The 10,994-nt window shown below is 32.5% G+C and overlaps 1 long non-coding RNA gene across 3 annotated transcripts; it reads right to left on the bottom strand.

The window, feature by feature from the left end:
- Positions 1-4,890: 4,890 nt before the first annotated feature.
- On the bottom strand, positions 4,891-8,781 carry LOC134272667 (uncharacterized). Of its 3 annotated transcripts, none has more exons than XR_009993252.1 (6): positions 8,696-8,781; positions 7,542-7,605; positions 6,781-6,826; positions 6,347-6,411; positions 5,969-6,049; positions 4,891-4,962 (listed from the first exon to the last, which is right to left on the bottom strand). It is a non-coding gene; the product is annotated as an uncharacterized LOC134272667 (long non-coding RNA). The 3 variants fall into 3 exon arrangements; XR_009993254.1 differs by having other exon boundaries at positions 7,575-7,605; positions 8,696-8,778; XR_009993253.1 differs by lacking the exon at positions 8,696-8,781 and having other exon boundaries at positions 7,575-8,007.
- Between the last annotated feature and the right edge of the window lie 2,213 nt (positions 8,782-10,994).

The following is a 10,994-nucleotide window of genomic DNA, read 5'->3' as shown; positions in this document are numbered from 1 at the left end:
GACCCCCTACTTTTCGCGATGATTCCTCAGAAAATATTCTCTATGAATTGCAGAATCCAGACTCCGTCAAGGAGATTAGACCACTTGTTACAAATATGAAAACCACCCAGGTAACAACAAACCTATCACTCGGCTCACACAGATTTTCAGAGTTCTTAGATTGGAAGAAACTCATCGAGTCCATCGCGAGATTGAAACATATGGCACAGAATTTCAATGGACTAGGGCCTTGTACAGGATGGCATTCCTGTAAACTCACGAAATCAGTCTCATCTTTAGTAAAAATGAATTATTTCTTTGAAAATCTTCTTCTTTGCTCCTGGGTATTAAATAACCTAACCAAGTACATAGTTATGTTGAATAAGGCTACCTCTTCCAAAATTGTGAATTTCATGGCCCCTGGGTTGGGGGTTCTGGTGTTAGGGCGGGGCTTCATAGTGAAAATGCATCAATTCTTTAAAACTCTTCTTTTCTGCACCTGAGTATTTAACCAAAGAACTATGCACATAGTTATGAGGAGGAAGGATGCCTCTTTGAGATTTTTGATTTTCAGGGTCCCTGGGTTAGGGCTTCTTGTGTTAGGGCAGGGTTTTAATGTTTATATAGTGAAAATGCATGAATTCTTTGAAAATCTTTGCCTTTGTTGTTGGGTATAATGCCAATGATCTTAGTATATATTTATGACAAAAAAACACTGCTTCTTCCAAAAATGGTTAATTTCCTGGCCCGTTAGACAGAGGTACTTGGAGGAGGGGGGGGGGGGTAACGTAGTCTGAAGTAATTTAATGCTTTGAAATCTGCACTTTGGTATTAATCAGCAGCATGAAGAAATATTTTTTTAAAAAATTTCCAAAATTTTGAAAGATGTGGCCCCAGGGTTAGTGGTTCCTATGGGATGGGGAGATCAACTGTGGACCCGTCCTAACTCAAGAAGCCCTGACCCAGGGGCCCTGAAATTAACTAAAAGTGGAAATGCATTTTCTCTTTGTTAATCTGATCTACCTCTGGGTATTAAGTAACCAAAATAAGCATGCTGGGTGTATAATTATGATAAGCAATGGTGCCTGACTTTCAAAATTATAAATTTCATGGCCTCTAGTTTAAAACATGAATCAAATTCAATTGTTGGAAAGTTAATAATTGTTGCATGATACTCAGGTGACCTATAAGGCCCATGGGCCTCTTGTTTTTTTTTTTTAATAATCTTTTTCTTATTATTGTAATAACCTCACACTTTTCTGTTTTGGACTCTAAATTAGAAATAAAACGCTGTTTTATTGTGTACTTAGAAATTAGCTACAGAAAAAAAGTTATGAAATAAAATTCACAGACTTTGTTTTCACTAGGTTGCGTGTCATCGACCTCTAAATATTTTCAATATTTGAGGTTTACAATGGTGCCAAACAAGGAATGCACTTAATTGTCGATTTCTTTTTGTGATTGCCGATTTCTTTGTGGAGAAATTGTAAAATAATATTGAAATTTTTTAAATAGTCTATTGAACTAGCAAATATTCTCCTTACTTGTAAATTAGTTTTATTAATTATTAGATTGATTTATAGATAAATATCTGAGAGGGTTTTCCTTTTTTTTGCTTTTAATCACCAACACATAATAAACTTAATAGCTTATATGAAACATTTTATATAAAATATTTTATAAAACAATTTTATTTGTTTGATTTTAGGTGAAGTTTTATACAGGGTGTCCCAAAACATATGTTACACTTTTAATCATGTACAACTTGATCAAACCAAAAGCATTCACAAAGATATTTTGTCAACATGAAGTGTATTAGTATACATTTTTTCTGACAAACTTTTAAGAAATTCTATTAAAAATTAAGGTAATTATGATGTCCTTATGACGTCATAATATTTTTTAATATGGAACCTTCATGTGAACAGCTGGTATAATTTGTAAAACTTTACTATGGGTCTAAATCTTCTATTTTAGTCATTAGAACCATGGGAAAACAACATCCTGTAATGAAATTACTTAACAGAAAACTAATTTACAAATTTGTGAAGGAGTTTGAAGTTAAAGGCACCATGAATGACACATGACTTAATTCTGGCATTAGAAGACCAAGGGTGCCCGTACCACAGAGAACATTAATCTCACTGATAAACTTATTACTGAAACTTAAAAAAAACTTAAACGGGTTCTCTATAAACAATATAGCACCTTTTATAAATCTAGTGTCCATAACATACTCAAATTTTAATTAAACTTAATTTCTTATGAGATATAATAAGTATAATGCAGCATTTGAAAGAGACAGAAATTAGAAGTCATTTTGGGTTTGCCCATTGGATTTTAATTAGACCCGACCCTGAAAAATTAACAGAAGTATGGTTTTCCGATGAAGCCCACTTCCATTTTAACAATGTTTTTTAAGAAAATCTTAAACTCTGTTGTTTGGTGAAATCCAGTTTTAATGTGGAAAACCATCCAAACTGTTAGAGTGTTACATTTAAGTTTGATAAAAAACATCAGAAATCGTGTTCAAACAGTGTTAATTTAAAGGGATCTCATTTAGAAGATGTTGTAAGATGAGGTATGTTATTCTAAACAAAAAATATTGATAACAAATAAGGAAACTGTGACACATGTTTGCTTGACAAAAAAATTATAACAATTTTAGGCCTATTATGTATTATAAATTTCATTAACATAACTTGAGGCATAAAATTTTTATAACAATTTAATAGTGTAACATATGTTTTGGGACACCCTGTATATAGTGTGTGTGGGGGATTTTTTAAAAAAAAAATTTGAATGTTCAGACACCTTGGGTCATTCCTAAAGACTATACTGTGTATACCATGTACTGCATGTATATATTACGCCTGGTCACAGCCCATTGTTCCTCTAAGGTAGAAAAACCTCTCAATCCACATGAATATACAAAAAATACACCAACACGGTAGCAGGTGTCTTCGCGACACGTCTCTCCCCACCTGTGGCACGTGAGGACAGGTGCCCGCGAGTGGGGTTCAAAGAAAAGGATTGAAAATTTGATCAACTTACATACTACTTTTATTTAAACAAAAAAAACAAAAAAAAAAAAAAAAAAAAAAAAAACAAGTAAGTTCTAAATCACAAATTTAGCACATTATACATCTCAATACGAATATAATTGAACATATTACTAAAAAGTATAGGTACCGCGTTTTCAGTAATATTGCATTAATTAACATCACGAAAGCAAGATATTTTTAAAAAAATAAATAAATAAAAAAGCCTACACATAATATGCAATCTAATTAAAATGAGATTTTCCATTCGCTCCCAGGGTATTGTTTCACAAAAACAGACTTTTTACATTAATAAGTCTTCCTCGTGCGAATAAGCCTTCGGGTAACAAATGAGGAGATTTAATTTTAAGTAGACTGACATAATATGCTGCACATCTTAAGAACCATGGCATCAAATGTTCAGGACATGTTTTCTTGCAATATTTTTTATACTATAACACACCTCCCAACCTTATTAATATTCAGGGTCATGAACCCAAGGGAGCATTCATTGCATCAGATATTTTCTTTAAACAAGGAAAGACAACTCAAGATTTATTTTAATTGTATAGTCAGTTTCTTTTATCAATTTATATACATTTAAACAGTAATAAAATTGGGACCAAAAAAAAAAAGAAAAAAAAAATTGTGAGATATATGTTTTATTTCATCAAGATCATTTCTGGTCAATTTTTATGTTGAATAAGTAAAACATTAACACACAGTGTATTTTCAGTATGAAATACTGCATAGGTATATGAACGTGTTCACTAAACTTCTGTTTAATAAATACAGGTAAATTGATTTTCAAGTATACCTGATTTCACATAAGCTACATATCTGCAGCTGCTAGTACATGCAAATATTTCTGGGAGGTATCTATCTTACATAATTATATTCAGCTATTAATTTTTTTCTGTTAACTGAATTCAACAAAAATAATTTAAACTGCTATGCACACCATTTATATATCATGACTCAAGACAAAGTAAACAAACAGCATGCAATTATGTTTGTATTTACAAGAAATTTACTAAGCACTACATGTAGACAGACAATGGAATGTTCAACAACAAATAAGTTGTATATTACAAGCATATGTTATAATAAAGATTATGCTGTTTAAAAATGAAGTAAAAAATTATAAATCTATATTTAGATACCCTTCTCAAGATCTCCAAATTTTGACAATTTTTAACAAACAAAATTAAGTGCACATGTACATTCTAAATATTTTTTTTTCATATTCAAAAAAATTAAAGTTCCATTTTTTAAAGATAATCAACCTTAAAATAAAATTCAGAGTAAAAATATTCAAGTGTTTCTCCTTTTACTGATCTGGTTTAAAATACATGTGTATTACAATATGTAATTCATATAGTTTAAGCATGCAATACCAGTGAGAGCTTCATGTACCTATTACCTCCCTTTTTTACAAACATTTTCTATACTGTGATTGAATTAAAAACATCAGTTTTAAGTTAAAAATCTTATCTTATTATTTTATTACCTATGAAGTCACCTGCATGGCACAGTGGCAAGAGCGTTTGCTCGAGAGTCATGAGTAAGGAGTTGATCCTTAATTTGCTGGTTCAAAATCCCACAGTCGGACAGAGAGATGAGACTGTATATACAGAGGTCCTGTTTTGCAGTAGGTGCTAGCACCAAAAAGATCCCTCATTGCTCAATTAGCCATGTGTGCCAAATAAAGGACAAAATTTGCAGCTCTCCACTGGCAAATGTTGGCATCCCCATATGAGTGAAAAATTCTCAAGAAGAATGTTAAACAACATACAAATAAACTATAGAGTCTTTGAATATGCAAATTCTTTTTTTCTGAGAAAGGGATCCTCAAATGATGTTTAGATATGTTCATAAGAGTAGAAAAGTACTGCAAATCCCAGCTAGTCTTCATGGATTCAGTAACCATTTGTTATATGGCCTGAAAAATATAAAATGTTAATGCACTAACATGAAAGTATATGATTGATATTTTTATAATTCATCATAAATTAATTGAATCAATAAAATAAAGTCACACTTGTTATCTTGAAATGCTTATGCAACTGCTGAAAAAAACTGAGATATCCAAGAGATTCAGGGTAAGATATATAGAAAAAAAAATGTCGTTCAAGGGACTTTAAAATGACTTTGATATCTCAATGTGTTCAAGATATCACTCATTGTCAAAGATATATACCAAATTTCAACTCTAAACAGGGTATATAAAATTCATTTACATGTATGCCATTTACAGTTGCTATCGTAATTCAATCTATCATTGTTCATTTATAATCTGCATGAGAAAGAGATATGAGCAAAATGAGGAAATTATAAATTAACAAAACTAAATCATATATATGCAATTCCATGTGTTTGCAAATCATTAATCCAGTTTGTAATACTGTCATGAACGTCAACATACCCTAAGTAGTGAAAGTTGTTTGATTTTAAGATACTGTTGTTTAACTGTACTTATTCAGATGGCACTGTATTCATTTTAATCTCTACTTAACTTGAAAGCCAAGAAATAAACAAAATGATTTTTCAATATTTACATAGGACCTTCAAGATAAACATTCTGTTTCTAATTATGGCACATCCATTACCCTTGATTCTGGGATTCTGTACTAGGATGTATTCGTTCAAAAAATATGATGTATCGTGGCCCTGATAACCTTGAAAAGATTTCATAATAAAAAGCTTCAGCCTTAAACATTCCAGAATAAAACTTTGACCCCCCACTGTGGACCCCCCTACCCTACAGCTATATGATCTGAACAAATCTAAATCTCCTCTTAACTATCTCAGAGTGACTAATCATGACCTGCCTATTCTTGAAAAGAATTATGATTTAAATTTTTGTCTACAGATTACTATTGTTCTCTCTATTTTATTGCTGTACTCTATTTACATCAATAACATATCATCACCAGTAATCAACATACCTTCTCTTTGGACTTGACATCCTTTCCTTAGATTCTCGTGGTTGAAGCTTTCATCAGATAATTTGTTTTGTTACAGCTGAACTACAAATACGATTAATAAGTTGATACAATCCTCTAAATTTAATTAATCCAAATAACATACAAGCATTTGCAATTATGTGGAAAAAAACTGGATGAAAAATACTGACAAGTATCAATGCACTACATGCAAATCAGAAAAATATGTAATGCAATCATTTACAGTCTGCATAATATGCTGATGTATGTATCAGCATAATTTTCAGTTCACTAAATTGTTTGCTGAAACAGACAACCAACTGTATTTATACATTCTCCTTTAATGGATTGGATTTTTTTTTCTTCTGCCTTTGAACTTACATGTACTGTTATGCAGCATGATGTGAGAATTTTTTCACCCATTCTTTACCATTAAAGTAATTCTGCTGAAAATAGAACAGGATGTGATTAAATCTTTTGAGAATTAAACAAAAACAAAAATATTGATGCACGATTTTCAATAAGAATTATATTGACCCTCTTTGTTTATTCCAATCAGCATGATCAGGATGATAATAATTAAATAATAATGTTGCCTGTTATAGATTTATCCTTACAATTACATACAGCAAAACTCGGTTATAACGAAGTCGCTGGGACCTATTATATTACTTCGTTATATCCGTAATTCGTTATAACCGTATAAGAAATTCATCAAATTTATATAGCTGGGGATCCACCATGAATTCGTAATATCCGTAAATTCGCAATATACGTGTTCGTACTAAACGAGTTTTATTGTATACAATACTCACAACAGTCAAACCTTGAACTTGCACATCACTGACTTCAGAGTATATCCTGCAAGGAACATTCATTGCACATTATAATTGAATTGATTTGATTTTCTTTTTTTATATTTGCTTTTTTTTTGTTTTATTTTAATGAAATTATATTTTCTATGCATTTAATACAGTATCATACACATACATATTGAAGACCATTTTTAAATTCAGTCAACAATAATGTCATATTCTTCAAAAGAAAAAACATACATTGTATACATGTAAACATCAGCAAAGCCCATATTTTAAAGAAGGAAAAAAAATTTGTTCTTGTGTGTATAATTTGTGTGGGATGGTGCATATCACTAAAAAAAACAAACAACAAAAAAGGACGGAATGTCTTGATAGCTGACTTTACAATGCAAGGCTAAAAAATAATTGAAGGCCCACATGACTGGGATCAGTGATTTTTTTTTTATCTAGGCTAGTACATGGGAGGGGGCATCTGTCTTTTGGGTCAGGTCTATGTATAACAAAATGCAATTATACTTGGGCTAGTAACTTGACAGGCTTGTTTCAAAGTTCTGTCATTTCATTATTATGGTTTTGGGTCAGTCTCCTTTTATTATTAAAATCTAGTAACCAGTGGGATAGTAATATTATGATGAGCTGACCAGTAAAAAGCCTGAGTGAGCAGTTAAAGAAAACTATTTCTAGCCTGGGCCTACAATGATTTCACATTTGTGCTTCATGATATACATTTTCTAAATTCAATAATGTTTGTTTGTTACCTTATAGGGTCAATTGTGTTATTTTTGTCATACCTGGAGATGGCTGTTCAAAATGTACTCTAACCTGCAATAGATAAACAAAAAAGAAAATTACTTTTCATTTAACACATTGAAATAATTAAACAATATGTAAATAAAATACCTGTATTCTTACAAACAAAAATGCAAAACATCAATGTAAATTATCTTAAGCAATATCTTTTCATTACACAGATTGATGCATGAATGCATGTAATTAATTATACCCCCCGCTTGATAAGCGGGAGGATATATTCAGTAATCGGTATGTCCGTCTGTCTGTTATGCTTTGGTGTACCCATCTCTTATCCGCTAATTCCTCTCATACCACTGAGTGATATTTGATGACTTTCACAGAATCTATATTACATATTGCAATTGTGCATCTTCTATTTTAATTTTTGTTCTGCCACATATTTGGGGTTTCCCATAGCAAAACATGGACACAGTCATTATATTCATATGAGAAGTGATGGGTATCATTTAGTGTCAGAGCTCATTCCTCACAGTAAATCTAGTTTTATAATATTCATACTGTATTTCAGTAGCTACTTTTAGATGGCCAATACTTTAAAAGGGAAAATAGTGGTACACATAGAAATATTCAAAAATTTTCATAAACTGCATATGTGATTGATTGATTGTATGTTGTTATAATGTCCCTCTTGAGAATTTTTCACTCATATGGAGATGCAACCACTTGCCCCTGGAAGGCTACAAATTTTGTCCTATGCTCGGCACTGAGGGCCTTTGAGCAGGGAGGTATCATTTTTGTGCCAGCACCTACAGCGACACGGGGCCTCGGTTTATATGGTCTCATCCGAAGGACTCAGGTCTCCACGACCCACAGTGGGATTCGAACTTGCGACGTAAGGATTGACTCCTTACTTCCCAACTCTAGAGCAGATGCTCTAATCACTGCGCCACGCGGGCGACAACTGCATATGTGAAGTTTTATACCTGATATATACACAAGTATGTGAGAACTGCATTGACATCATCTGATCATAAATTCTATGATATTAAATTACTAAATTAGAAAAGTAACAACCATATTTTGATCAGTAGGCTATAGTGAAAACTGCATGATTGATATAAACAGCTGACACTAATAAAACTGCAAAATGTAAACAAACCTTTAATCCTTTATCCAAGTACACATGTATATGTGTAGAGGAAATTCGGAAGAACTTCTTGTGCTACACACGAGTACGGATAGAATTAAATTTAGTCTCTTGGTATTTGAAAAACACATATGGTTCTCACAAATCACTGGGTATTGATAAGTAAGAATAATGACTTTTATACGCGTAACTCTGCATATGCATGCTTAGTAGACTACCTTACAAGTAGGAACGAACTATAGCACACCTGTAATTTCTCTTCTATTTAAAACATGCTATTAACAGCATTTGACAAACATGTCCTAAAATATTTAGCCATTTTGTGCTACAGGTAATCGAAAAAATAAATGAAATTCTACTTACGAGTGTTTTGTTTACTAAATCAATGTATGTGGGTTAATCTTGACCGACATAAACTACTCCCTTCCACGTGGAAACATGTTTACAAAATAGAGAGGTGCTGTTTTGACACTTTAAAGTGCAATAGCACTTGACATAATAAGAAACTGCAAATCTACTTTCACTTTTCAGGTAAAGAAACGTTTGTTTTTCAACTTTTTGCAATTTACAAATCTTATAAATCGAGATAACATAAAGTTTTACCTCTTTTCTCATGTTGAATTTCTCTCTCGATTTTCACCTCTAGCATTTTGGTCTCGCTGAATTCTCGCGAGGAAAGCTGTTCGGACGTATACGGATTTTGTTCATATTTTATTACGTTTATCTCCGAATTCTTCCGATTTATGCTAATGAGGTTAGGAGGTGTGTGTAAACCCGCGGCTTACGAATAAGTTTTGCGGAAACTGGACTTTTCACCCAGTGTGTTGTTTTTGGAGACCAGGTATTCCAGCAATCTATTGGAATACCCATGGGTACAAATTGCTCTCCGTTATTAGCAGACTTATTTTTATATTCATATGAAGCAGAATTTATGCAAAATCTTATGCGTGAAAAGAAAAAAAAAACACTTGCTGTGGCCTTCAATTCAACATTTAGATATATTGATGACGTATTGTCAATTGATATTAATTTCCATTCCTACGTCGATTCGATATATCCTGGTGAGCTTAAGATAAAATATACCACAGAGTCCGACACTTCTGTTTCATACTTGGATATTTTACTTGAAAAAGACAATAATGGTAATCTAACAACCAACCTATATGATAAACGTGATGACTTTTTTTTCTATCGTCAACTTCCCTTACTTATGCAGCAATATACCTTCATCACCTGCATACGGAGTATATATATCTCAGTTGATTCGATACGCAAGAGCATGCTCTACGTATGAACAGTTTCTAAAACGAGGTAAATTATTGACAAGCAAGTTGATGAAACAAGAATATCAACAGTCTCGTTTAAAGTAATCATTTCGTAAATTCTATGGTCGATACAATGACCTTGTCAGCAAATTCAATGTATCAATGAGTCAAATGCTGACTGACGTTTTTCATACCAATTGCTAGTCCATTACTTATACACTGAATTGACGACAGATTTTTCCCGTTATTTCCTGATCATGACAAGGAGCACACGGCAGGTGTGACCGGTCGACAGGGGATGCTCACTCCTCCATCGCACCTGATCCCACCTCTGATGTTTCGGGGGTCCGTGTTTGCTCTCCTCTTATTTTGTATTGTTTTATGGACTTTGAGATTGAATACTGTTCGTTATCTCCATATCCTTCTGTACCTACAAATGTGAAAGAATTGGAGTCTTTTTTGGGATTTGTGAATTACCACCGAGATCACGTAAGAGACTTCGCTGAGTATGCTGAACCTTTACACAAATTGGTCAATAAAATATCAGGATTTAAATGGACTGTTGAACATCAAGAGGCATTTGAAAACTTTAAAGATTCTCTTTTACATGCTATGTTTTGCATCATCCCGATCCTGATGAAATGTTAATATCAGACACAGATGCCTCTTATAAGTGCATTGGCGCAGAACTGAGTCAAGTTCAAAATGGTACAGAAAAAAAACAATTTGTTTTGCTAGTAAAGTTTAAACATCTCAACAAAGAAAGTACTGTAAAACAAGAAAAGAACTTCTATCTATTGTTGTTTTTGCCAGAGAATATAGACATTATTTATTAGGAAGACCTTTTGTAGTTAGGACTGATCGTAATAGTCTTATCTGGCTAATGAACTTTAAGAATATTCAAGGTCAGTTAGATAGGTGGTTAGAAGAACTAGCCCAATACAATATGGTTATTCAATATAGATCGGGTAAACATCATCAGAATGCAGATGCATTGTCAAGAATTCCTAATCCAACACCATCATGTAATGATTATAAAGCAAATA

This window comes from Saccostrea cucullata, unplaced genomic scaffold (assembly GCF_032062105.1).
Source record: "Saccostrea cucullata isolate Sc308-1 unplaced genomic scaffold, CSIRO_AGI_Scuc_v1 ctg8450, whole genome shotgun sequence".
Taxonomy (NCBI): Eukaryota; Metazoa; Mollusca; class Bivalvia; order Ostreida; family Ostreidae; genus Saccostrea; species Saccostrea cuccullata.
This window is presented reverse-complemented; position numbering and strand designations above follow the sequence as displayed.